Genomic DNA, 12,878 nt, shown 5'->3' with positions numbered 1-12,878 from the left:
AATTGTTCCATATGGGACTATCTAAACAATCAACAGGTATATCAACTGAAAAAGTATTTCAAAATTGATCCATGTGCAAAAAAAACCCCACATCACTCTGAGAAAGAATTAAGTAATCTCATTTTTCTTCTTGTGGTAGTCTACCTGAAACAAATTCAGTGATATATTTTAAGATTGCTCTAAAACAGATCATCACTTCCAGCTTTACATCTGGACCAGATAACATTTGTTTTATCAATATTGGTGCTAAGTCCAGAACATTTTAAACAGTAAAATAAAAGATCAAGACCAGAAAGTCTGACAATGAAATGACATGAATCTTTCCAAAACAATTAAAAAACTTAGTGGTACATGTATAACCATCTGAACCTGGACTAGTTTGGCTGATTCAAGCACCTTAATTGTTACTCATTAGATATAGGCCCTAAAACTTATAGTTTTTCCAAGTTATCCAGTGATGGAATATCTAAATTCATATTACTAAAGTGTTCATTTAAATTACATTTTCATATTTTCCATAGCATTTAAAAGAAAAATAATTTGCCCAGTTTTAAAGGGTTTGTTTTTCTCCAAGCATACCTGTGGGTATCCATGTTTATGTATATGAGCATACCTGTGAGTATCCATGTTTATGTATCCAAGCATACATGTAGGTATCATGTTTATGTAGCCAAGCATCCCTGTGAGCATCCATGTTTATTTCCCTAAAAATATCAATCAGAACCAATTCATTACATTAATCAAGGACTTTTTTCCTTGGGATTATTGATATTCAAATAATTGGTATAAGTGTATATTTTGATGCATTTTAAGTACAGAAGCATTCCTACCTTTAACCTTTAACAGTTTCACATTTATTTATATGGTTGTTTGTTGATAGTGAGAACTTGCCATGATAGTCTGAAATGGCTTTGGAATGTTAAATTAGTTGAAGGGCAACTGGCCACATGGTCGACATTTATGTCATTTTTTGACTTTCATAATTTTAGTATTGTCATTTCTGCTACCTTGCACCTTTCATATTGAGCACTGACATTTCTATCATCTTGCATCTTTAATAGTGAGCAGTGACATTTCTGTCATCTTACATCTTCCATAGTGAGCACTGACATTTCTGTCATCTTACATCTTCCATAGTGAGCATTGACATTTCTGCCATCTTGCATCTTCCATAGTGAGCACTGACATTTCTGCCATCTTACATCTTCCATAGTGAACACTGAGATTTCTGTCGTCTTACATCTTCCATAGTGAGCTTTGACATTTCTGTCATCTTAAATCTTCCATAGTGAACATTGAGATTTCTGTCATTTTATCAATGAGTTCCATATTGAGCATTGACATTTCTGTCATTTTATCAATGACTTTCATATTGAGTATTGACATGGAAAGATTCATAAGAATGATAATGCATTATCAAGACCATGTCATGATATCCAAATGCGAGTATTAATTACACTTTGATATTGATGTGACTAGCCAAGTATGATAAATAAAACATGTTCAAAGTAAGTACACTTTGATATCAATGTGATTGGGTACATTATGATAAATAAAACATATACAAAGTAATTACACCTTGGTACTGATGTGACTGTAAATTATGATAGATTAAACATGGACAACGTAATTACACTTTACTATTGATGTGACTAGGTACAGACGGACAAAATATGTACAAATTAATTACACTTTGATAATGATGTGACTTGGTAAAGATGGATAAAATGTGTGCAAATCAATTACACTTTGATACTGATGTGACTGGGTAAAGATGAAAAAAATGTGTACAAAATAATTACACTTGGCTACTAATGTTTCTGGGTAAAGCTGGATAAAATGTTTACAAAATAATTACACATTGATATTGATGTGACTTGGTAAAGATGGATAAAATGTGTACAAGTCAATTAAATTTTGATACTGATGTGACTGGGTAAAGATGGATAAAATGTGTACAAAATAATTACACTTGACTACTAATGTGACTGGGTAAAGATGGATAAAATGTGTACAAAATAATTACACTTTGGTATTGATGTGACTTGGTAAAGATGGATAAAATGTGTACAAGTCAATTATATTTTGACACTGATCTGACTGGATAAAGATGGATACAATGTGTACAAAATAATTACACTCTGATATTGATGTAACTGGATAAAGATGGATACATTGTGTACAAAATAATTACACTTGATATTGATGTGACTGGATAAAGATGCATACAATGTGTACAAAATAATTACACTTTGATATTGATGTGACTTGGTAAAGATGGATAAAATGAGTACAAAGGACTTACTCAATAGCATCATCCTATGTAGGTTCTTGCACCTCCAAGTCAACTCATATATGTTAATGGACTCCTCCAAGTCAACTCAGATATCATGATAGACTCCTCCAGGTCAACTCATATATGATGGTGGACTCCTCTAGGTCAACTCATATATGATGATGTACTCCTCTACTCTAGATCAACTCAGATATGATGATGGACTCCTCCAGGGCAACTCAGATATGAGGATGGACTCATCCAGGTCAACTCATATATGATGATGGACTCCTCTACTATAATGAATATTTTGGACATTTATTCATGTCCAATGAAAAAATTGACTAACTCATAAAAAAATTCATGTCTTGAGCTTTCATTTTTAGTAAACACTTGCTTACTTCTTACAATCATGACAAAAGTCATGTAGGCACAACCCTCTACCATGACAAACATCAGGTAAACATCAGGTACACAATATAAATTAAATATACATAGTACAGATAAAAAAAGTTCTGGAATCCAGACAATTCAGATTCTGGTTAATAACTCTGATAGTGCTGTGTTGCATTTGCATGATTTTGTTACCATTGGTGATTTGCATCTGGCTGCCCCATCTGTGTATGCAGAATTGTTTCAGAACAACACACCTTTTGAGGCAATCCACATAACAGCTTCCAAATTAGTATTTATATTCAGACTGGGGTGAAATGGTAAAAAGTGATGCATATATGCATGCAGATTGTAAACACTAAAAATATCAGTTAAATTAATTTTTATTATTGGCTACCATAGCAACCAAATGAGAAAAAGGGTGGAAAAGTATTGTCTGACAAAACACCTTATACTTTTCCATCAAATATACTTTTTCAGAATGTATACATGTATTGCTACTTGTTTTCTCCATAACACTTATATCCTCAGTTCATTACTTTCAGGTCTATATTAGATAATTTAAACATTACTTTCAAAACAAGTCCCTACATAGGTACAATATTTCTGTAGTGTTATTACTCACAAATGGTCTCCATATAAAATACAATTCTATTTACTTATTTATAGTTCATTTATAAGGAACCAATACTAACCATCCTGAAAATGGCAACTAATTATAGATTCACTTTGGTTGCCATAGCAACCAAAAGTAAAGTTAGAGTTTGAAAGGTTCAAAATATTTTTTTTAATAATGAAGCTGGCAGAATCTTTTATCCGACTATATACATCATTCACTTTTCAAATAACTCATTGTTGTTGTTGTTATAGGGTTTAACGCCATTTTTCAGCACAAGATAGGCTATATAAGGCAGCCAGTATAAAGGGTGGAGGAAGATCCCAGGAAAACCCCAGAAAGAATCAACTACCCAAGAGAAGCTACTGGCAAGCTTTCTCACATATCCATATTGGCCGAACCCGAGACTTGAACCCACACAGACAGGTGAGATGGCAGTGATCTCTAATGGTGAGCACTTTAGATTACTCGGCCACTCTGGACACCTAAGTTGTGAACCTGTTTTAATTATGAAGATATAAATTATTATACATGTAGAACAATTTTGATATTTGTAATGTTTTAGTGTAAAGAAAATACCCTTGATGCAATGAACTCCAAATAATGGAAAACTAATTTTCTAATTTGATGGGATGTCCATGTCATAGCACTTGCATATCAACACATGATAATATCACAGCACATGCTTATCAACACCTGGTATATTTGTGCAGAAAATTAATTTTCAAATTTGGAAAATTCATCATATTGCTATTTATATATCTACACATCCACACAAAGCATTAATAAACTTTATTTGAATCAGGACTACTGCGTACATATAAATGGCAATCAGCGGCAACCGTCTATGAAACAGCTGCGAGACTGCAACTATTGTACATCACCATAATGTTTACATCAATGTCCACTGCTGCCAACTGACCTTCCCAGTCAATTGAGTCTGCTGTAGTGTTGTTTTACACTGATGCACTGTTACAATGATGCAGAGCCATTACGTGCTGTACTATTACAGATGCTGTCTCACTGATATTATCAGGATACAATTAATGATTGGCCAAGATTGGTCATTCATGTACGTCGTTGTCCTGTGCCACAAAAATACAGTAACTGCATACAGAGCAAGGTAACATCTGACAATAAACATGGTTTTCGCTCTACCAGAGTTAAGAAAACCTGAATAACTATTACACATTCCCAATAAAATACCATGGGTGAAAGAACCAAGTGCACAATATTGAATGTGCTTTCAGATTTTGTGTCTGATCATAAAATAGGCTGATACGAAGATGTACCTCTTGTAATGATGGCCTACAGGTCTTCAATTCATGAGACTAGTTGAGCAATTTCAGCTGTAGTGATGTTTGAAAGGGAGATAACTTTGTGCATCTTTGGAAGGGAGACAACATTTTGCATCTTTGATCACTTATTAACAGCAACCTGAAAGTTATCAATAGACAACTAAGCTTTATGCAAATGAACTTTGCAGAGAACAACTATAACTTTTTTGTGCAAATAATTAAAAAGAATTATCATCTGAAAGTCAATTTCTGTAACAACAATATTGGTGAAGAGGTATAGTATTTTGATCCCAAAAGAATAGGTCAGATTGAATTCAGCAATACAAAGATTCTGGAGAGGAACATTCAAAATTTTAAAACTTATGTGCTATTAATAATACAAGAAAGTACCAAGGCACAAGTCAATGATTGCACATCATGATAAAATCAAATAATTTGTTGGAGAAGTTATTTCCCCTACTATCAATATTAATAATTACTGTGAAACCTGAAGTGCTTTCAAGCCTAGAATTTCTCTGAGTTAACAAGGGTGGTTTAGACTGCTACTGTTAGTACAATAAATTATTTATTAAAAAAAATTGCTTAATGAAATTTATTTAAGAAAAACTGTTTTAAAATTGAATGAATGGCAAATGAGTGTTTTTAAAACAAGAATTGAAAAATTGGTTGAAATTAGTGAAATGGTTGGATTAGGTCTGAGAAACTTTAAAGAGTAAATTTCACTGACAATGTGACTTAAATAAGTCTACAGAATACCATACAAATAAATCCATACAAGGAACTCATTAGCAAATATAAAAATAAATCTATGATCGGGAAAATATTTATAAATGAATTTTGTTGTAAATTTCATCTAGGAATGCTTACCTATTTAATGCACATGAATATTATAACTTCTTGATATCCTGAGGCAACCTTGCTATTCCATGCTTTTTTTCTGCATCTGTCCAAGTAGTTTTGATGTTACATAATCCTGGTAAAATAAAATATGGTTAGGAAATATTTATTATATACATATATTCAACAAATACATATTTTAAAAAAGGTGTATAAAATAAGTATAGATTTTTGGCTGTGAATAAAGGCAAAATTTTAAAGGATAAAAATGTATTGCCCATATATATGCAATATGAAAAAAGGTGATGGTGTGATATATCATAGAGAAATAGATGGGTTAAAATCCCACTGGACTCACCCCGCTCAGTCACAGTAGTACCACAGCTGGACAGGAAAGGTACAAGTTATAACAGAAAATGGTTTCATCCAATTGTTTCTTTTTTAAGAATAAATTTTCAGATGATGTATGTTAGATATACCCAGTAGGAAGACTACTTGTAAAAGCAAATATTTCCAGAATCCACTGTTTTCAGGCCATAATTTATGTGCAAACACCCCCAATTCTACCTTCTCTTGTATCAAAACTTAAGATTGGATAGAAAAATATTGATACCAATAATGAATCTAGTGACATGACACCAATATACCTTTGGTCCATTCTTGATTTCACATGTTCAGTTAAGATACTGAAGTGTTGTTACTTCGTCTTGTTTATATATCCGTGTATCATAGCTTCCAATATTTCTATGCTACCTCGATAGTCAGTGCAAGAAATTTACCAAGAAACTAATAAACCTGTTTCTCAGTCATAGGATATCTGAATAACACTAAACTTAAAAATCTTTTCTGAAGAACAATATTCAGTATAATTAAAACATTTCTGCATGATAGTTAAATGAAATGAAATTATAAATTAAAGTCAGTAATTAATGTTTAATGTGTGTGTGCAATGAGGAAATAAGACATAATAAAGTGTACTGTGATTTATTTGTTCACTTAAATTACTTAAATACATAAAAAATACTGGTTGAAAAAGAATACAAATCCACATGTAGCAGACTTAAGGGGGAGGAATTTACTGACTTAAAAATTTTGGACCAATGTATTTTAAATGGGTTTTAAAAATGTCATAAATGAAAAGCATTTAAAACTTTGCAAAATCAAACAGAAAGTCATGCTACCCAAAGTACTTCAATTTTGGCACTCTAACTAGTAACAGTTAGCTTGGTACTTTTTTCAGTAGTCAATTTTAAAAACACCCCTCCCCCCCACGACAAAATCAATATATATATATATATATATATATATATATATATATATATATATATATATATATATATATATATATATATATATTAAATTACTGGACTATTAACAATGCAGCCTTTCCGTCTAACTTTATATGTCATTTGCGAACACCCGAACACCTGTTTTTTCATTGATGAATGACCACATTATGCTAATAAATCTGAGTGCAGTGGAACTGGAAAATTATTATCTTTCATGTACATATATTATACATATATTACACTATCCTATTCTCCAACTGAGGATCAACTCCTAATGGTTGGGTAATGCCACGCCAGTCTCACCATCATATGAACGTTGTATAGATTTGTTATGAGTGTTTACAATACGAGTACGTGTATAACTTGGGACGATTCATTACCATAATGATTACAGTGTCTTGAGACGGTCCCTCATCAAAAGCACATGGTTTTGAACATTATCGATCGGCCTTCATTTTGATAAATTGTGCTGAATTTTGTACACCGTCACTTCGTTGCGATTAATTGTTAGGCAGACATTTCTTACGGAATGGCGATGTTGTATATTGTCCTGGCTGTTTAATATGTATTGGTCGTATTTACTACCTCTCCCTAACGACATGGAGCGATAAAGTGGTACGCTTCCGTTTCTAAAGTAATAATCGGATTACCTTGGTTATCTCCAGTATTTTGAAAAAATAGGTCCCAGTTAGTTTATATTTTAGACTGAAAACACTTATGTAATCAGTTCCTCTTAAATTATAAATTTAGGCCTGAAATCAAAATTCGGAAATTTAGACCTGAATAAAAATTTGGAATTGCAACAAGATTTAGATCTTTACCTATTTGAAAGTGACACAACTATGGCTGGGGTTTTCCCACTTTTTGGTAAAAAAATAAATAAATAAAAAATCATTATTTGAGTACTGATATTGTATGGAAATGTATAATGACAGGAAATAAAATCATTTACTTATCCTGCATCTGTAAATAATAGAGTTGTTTATTATTATTATTATTATTATTATTATTATTAATAAGTTTTGATATATACTACATTACAAAATGTATAAATTTGGTAATATTAAATATAACAAAATGTAATTGCTCGAAATTAAATAATCCACTTTATTAGATTAATGGAGGTCATATTTAGCATATAATTATTTCTTGCGTATTTGCTATGCAAAATTGTTTAAAAGTTATTCACAGTTTATATACATATAATGTGCAATGAATAAAAATTCTCTTAGAAATTAGGCCTGTAAATATGTGGAAGCTTGTGCTTTCATAAGTTTGCAAATTGTACAAGCTTGCAAGAAGCATAAGCTTGCAGATGATGGTATTTGAAATGACCAAAAATGGTGCCCGATGCTTGGACAAGCTAACAAATATTTATTTGCAAGCTTATTTTGATTATAATACTTAATTCCTTTACTATATGTATGTATGTATGTATGTATGTATGTATGTATGCATGCATGCATGTATGTATGTGTGTATGTGCATGCATTAGTGTGTGCATGAGTGCATGTGTGCATGCATGCATATATGCATGTACAGATGGATCTTAGTATGTAGGCATGTATGTGTTTGTGTGCTTTTAATGCAATTTGTCAGTGAAAGATAGGCTATAATATGACAGCCAGTATAACTGCTGAAGGTACAACCCAGGATAGCACCAGTAAGAATTATGGACTCAAGGGACGTTACTGGCAAAATTTTCATCATACAAAATATTGCTCAGTGACCTATGTTACCTAAGTTTCCAATGTATGTCTATCTGTCTGTTTGTCTGTCTGTCTGTATGTATGTATGAGTGTGTGTTTATGTATGTGTATGAGTGCATGTGATTGATGGATGGATGAATGGATTGATGGATGGATGGATGGACATATGTATGCATGTTCTTATGTACATATGCATGTATGTATGCATTAATGAATGGATCTTTGTATGTAGATATGTATGTATTTAGGAGCTTTTAACACAATTTGTCGGATATGCTATACATGACAGCTAATATAACTGCTGAAGTAACAACCCGCTGGATAACACCCATTAAGAATTATTGACTCAAAGGAAATTACTGGCAAATATTGTATCATACAAAACTTTGCTCAAAGAGTTATGATACCCGAGTCTCCAATGTATATATGAATGTCTGTCTGGCCATCTGTCTGTCTGTATGTGTGTATAATAGGTAGGTAGGTAGGCATTTAGGTAGTTAGTTATGCATGTATATATGTATGTATGCAGGTATGTATGTATTTATGCAGGTAGGTAGGTATGCATGCATGCATGTACATATGTATGTATGCATGTATGTATGTATGTATGTATGTGTGTGATGTGATTTGGATTTTTAACATAGCTTTAAAAATTTTTCAGTTATATCTCTACGATGTCTGCATTGTGGCAGTTTATAGTGATGTCTAGGACTGGGGCATCATGCCGCAGACATGTAGCATGATGTCCCACCCAGACACATTATCCTGACACCGGGCCGACCATTCATGACACTAAACTCTTAATGCTGAGCGCCTAGCAAGGCAGCTATTAGTACAATTTTTGTAAGTCTTTGGTATGACTCGGCTAGGGATCGAACCCACGACCTCTCACTTCCGAGGTGGACACTCTAACCACTAGGCCACCGGAGTGGTTGGTAGTTAGGTATGTAATGTTTGCATATATGTATGCATGCATGTATGTGTATATATATATATATATGTATGTATGTATATATGTATATTGTTTTTGTTTTTAACGGCAATCATCTGCTCAAGAGTTACCACACATATAACAGGTGTAACCACAACCCACAAAAACCCTGATATGAGCCACTGACACTCTGTAAGCAATTGGTGACATTTCTCAATTATCCACACTGACAGAGCCCGAGGTAATAATTTGTAGTGATCTGGAAAGATGAACCATTACACCCATGGTATGCATGATGATATTTTAATATCCTAATGCATGTCTACTTGTTGGACTAAGCCCCAAAAAAGGAAGTGAGAGAGGGCCGGGCACCCAGTCACATTATCCTGACACCAGGCCGACCAGTCCTAACACTAACCTCTTAATGCTGAATGCCAAGTAAGGCAGCTGTTCGTACCATTTTTGTAAGTCTCTGGTATGACTCGGTCGGGGATCGAACCCACGACCTCCCGCATCAGAGGTGAATGCTGTAACCAATAGGCCACCGGAGCGGTGATGCCAATGAAATATATGGATATTATCCAATTACTGCCAATGTAATTTCAGACATTCCCCCATTAAAACAAACCAAGGTCACCACTATGAACCAAACCAGGTCTTTTACTTCATAAATTAAAAAAAAAATTATTTGTCCCTTTCAAATGCCGTCCTTGTTAATAAAGCCATTATTGCTGGAAGCAGGTATAGTTAGGTCTCTAATGTTGTTTTAATATTTGTGCAATGTAATTATTGGCTGATGGTCATCAGTTCAGCATGGAGAAAGTTAGACAGTGGTTTATTTTGATTTGAATATTTTAATGTTGGTACTAAATTTGTTTCATCGAAAGCTTTGATAAGGTATAATCAATGGGTGGATATAGGTGCTTCACTGTGTTTTTCAAAGGCTAGGGAGTGTTAACAAAATTTGTGATGTTTCATCATCACAATTGTTAGTTGAAACTCATACTCAGTTTACTACAATTACAACAGCGAGTACTAGATTACTTTATAATGTTACTTAAAGCTGTATTTGTAATTGTATTCATTCTTCCATAGCAGTGAGTACTAGATTACTGTATAGTATTACTAAGTTGTATTTGTAATTGTATTCATTCTTCCATATCAGTGAGTACTAGATTACTTTATAGTATTACTAAGTTGTGTTTGTAATTGTATTCATCCTTCCATAGCAGTGAGTACTAGATTACCTTATATATTACTAAGTTGTATTTGTAACAGTATTCATTCTTCAATAGCAGTGAGTACTATATTACATTATAGTATTACTAAGTTGTATTTGTAATTGTATTCCTACTTCTAATGTTTTGTCTGGATGTACTAGTTCAACCTTTATTTTTTATATTTGGAATTTCATTACATTCGGATCACAACACAAAGACTTTCTCATTCAGATATCCTTTACCTTAAACAATAAATATCAGCAACACCAACATTAAATGCACACAATCAGTACGAAACCTAGGTGTTAATCTTGACAGTACTCTCACACTGCACCAACGTGTCATGAACATATGCAACTTGCTGCATATCTTGAGCTGAGACGCATCTGCTCCATTCACAGATATCTTTCAGTTGATGCCACTAAAACACTTGTGTGTTCATTAGTACTTTCAAGACTGGACTATTGTAACTCAATTCTGTCTGGTTCATCTCAATATCTCTTCCAAAAGCTTCAAAAAGTTCAAAACACAGCTGCTTGGATCATACTTATAGTACCATGATCAGAACACACACACACGCTGCTCTGTACCCTACACTGGCTATCCATTTGATCCACTGAGTCGAACAAAAAATTTGTTCTCTGTGCTATGTATCACTGATGGACTCTAGTCCAACATACCTATCAGACCTCACTGATGTGTAAACACAAGCAAGATATTTACGCTCCTCTTCTGACAATTGTATACTCATTATTCCCACTATGAAAACAAAGTCATATAGACAGAGTTCTTTTGCATAACAGGGCCCAGCAACGTGGAATGAATTGCCCACTGAACTTAGACACAAAGACACAGTGATTGCGTTCCAGTGTGCTCTCAAAACTCACTTATTTTGACTGCAAGAACAAACTTAAAGACCTAATAATATTTCCTACCTAAAAATTTTCTCAGCACGTTTTTTCTATCTTTTCTAATTTCAGGGTGTTTGTGTTTGCAATTATATCATTATATGTTTTGTATCTTATAGGTGTTGTCTAATGTTGTAAAGCACTTAGAGCTTCTAAAGATTAGGCACTATACAAAGTCCTCATTATTATTATTATTATTATTATTATTATATAGAGTTAGGAATATAAATAATAACGTATAATTTAACATTTATATTGAAGTAGAAAGTTCAATGTAATATTTATTTAAATGGCTTTAATCAATAATTGTAAGTGTGTATTTAAATGGCTTTTTTCAATAATTGTGTTTTTTCAAATGGTATTTTTCAATAATTGTAAGTGTTTATTTTAATTGCTTTTATCAAAAAAATTGTAAGTGTGTATTTAAATGGCTTTTTCAAATAATTGTAAGTTTTTATTTCATTTATATTATGTCTATGACTGATCTGATATAGAAATTTAACTTTCGGCTTAGATCTTTATTCAATATAAGATGCTAATCAGTGTGGTTTATTTGTAGCTGGCAGTATGGCAAAAATTAGCAAGCAAAAGGGCAATGTGAGTGGCAGCATGGGCATTGAAGAGGAAAAAGGGCAATGTATCTGGAAGCATGGGCATTGAATATAAAAAGAGCAACATATCTGGCAGTATGGGCTTTGAATATGAAACAAGGCACTGTATCTGGCAGCATGGGCACTGAATAGGAGAAAAGGCAATATCAGTGGCAGCAAGGGCTTGAATAGGAAAAAGGACATTGTATCTGGCAGCATGGGCATTGAATATGAAAAATGGCAATGCATCTTGCAACATGGGAATGGAATAGGAAAAAGGGCAATGTACCTGGCAACATGGGCATTGAATAGGAAAAAGGGCAATGTACCTGGTAGCATGGGCATTGAATATGAAAAAGGGCATTGTGAGTGGCAGTATAGCCTCATAGTTGGCAACAGGGCAACCTTGTTGGAAACAAATATAGTTTGCAGTAGGGCAACATGGTTGACAACAATGCAACACAGCAACACATTCAGTAGCAAGGACATGTAGTTGGCAACATAGCAACAAAGTGGCATTACCAGAAAGAGAATGGAAGAGCCGAAATATAGTCTGTTCAAAAGATGTGAATTCTGAACTGTGTATGTGGAATCTTGAACTGTGAAATTACAAAGTTGACAATGCATATGGTTACATGAACAACACATATCTTTTATTAAATACTTGCTTATGTTATGGTGAATAAAAAACTCATTATTTGTATATGACAACATCAGTGTCATACTTTGGTAAACTTTTACATATATTCGTGGAAGGATGTAACATTATTAATGTGTTAATGTCATGGTGTGTAAAGCAATGCAATTCAAGT

General features: G+C 33.2%; 1 long non-coding RNA gene across 5 annotated transcripts in view; it reads right to left on the bottom strand.

Annotated features, from left to right (window-relative positions):
• The window catches only part of LOC149771357 (uncharacterized), a 71,156-nt gene that overhangs the window by 5,188 nt on the left and 53,090 nt on the right, over positions 1 to 12,878 (bottom strand). For 2 of the 5 annotated variants that reach the window (XR_016418317.1, XR_016418318.1), the window contains 4 exons: positions 5,450 to 5,555; positions 4,577 to 4,721; positions 2,306 to 2,571; positions 614 to 704 (listed from right to left, as the gene is read on the bottom strand). This is a non-coding gene — a long non-coding RNA (uncharacterized LOC149771357). Of the gene's footprint in view, positions 1 to 613; positions 705 to 2,305; positions 2,572 to 4,576; positions 4,722 to 5,449; positions 5,556 to 6,948; positions 7,045 to 7,088; positions 7,317 to 12,878 lie in introns of those variants that run through there. The other 3 variants (XR_016418316.1, XR_016418320.1, XR_016418319.1) reach the window with 3 other exon arrangements.

Source organism: Sinohyriopsis cumingii, unplaced genomic scaffold (genome assembly GCF_028554795.1).
Source record: "Sinohyriopsis cumingii isolate HCF-2022 unplaced genomic scaffold, ASM2855479v2 utg001937l, whole genome shotgun sequence".
NCBI lineage: Eukaryota > Metazoa > Mollusca > Bivalvia > Unionida > Unionidae > Sinohyriopsis > Sinohyriopsis cumingii.
This window is presented reverse-complemented; position numbering and strand designations above follow the sequence as displayed.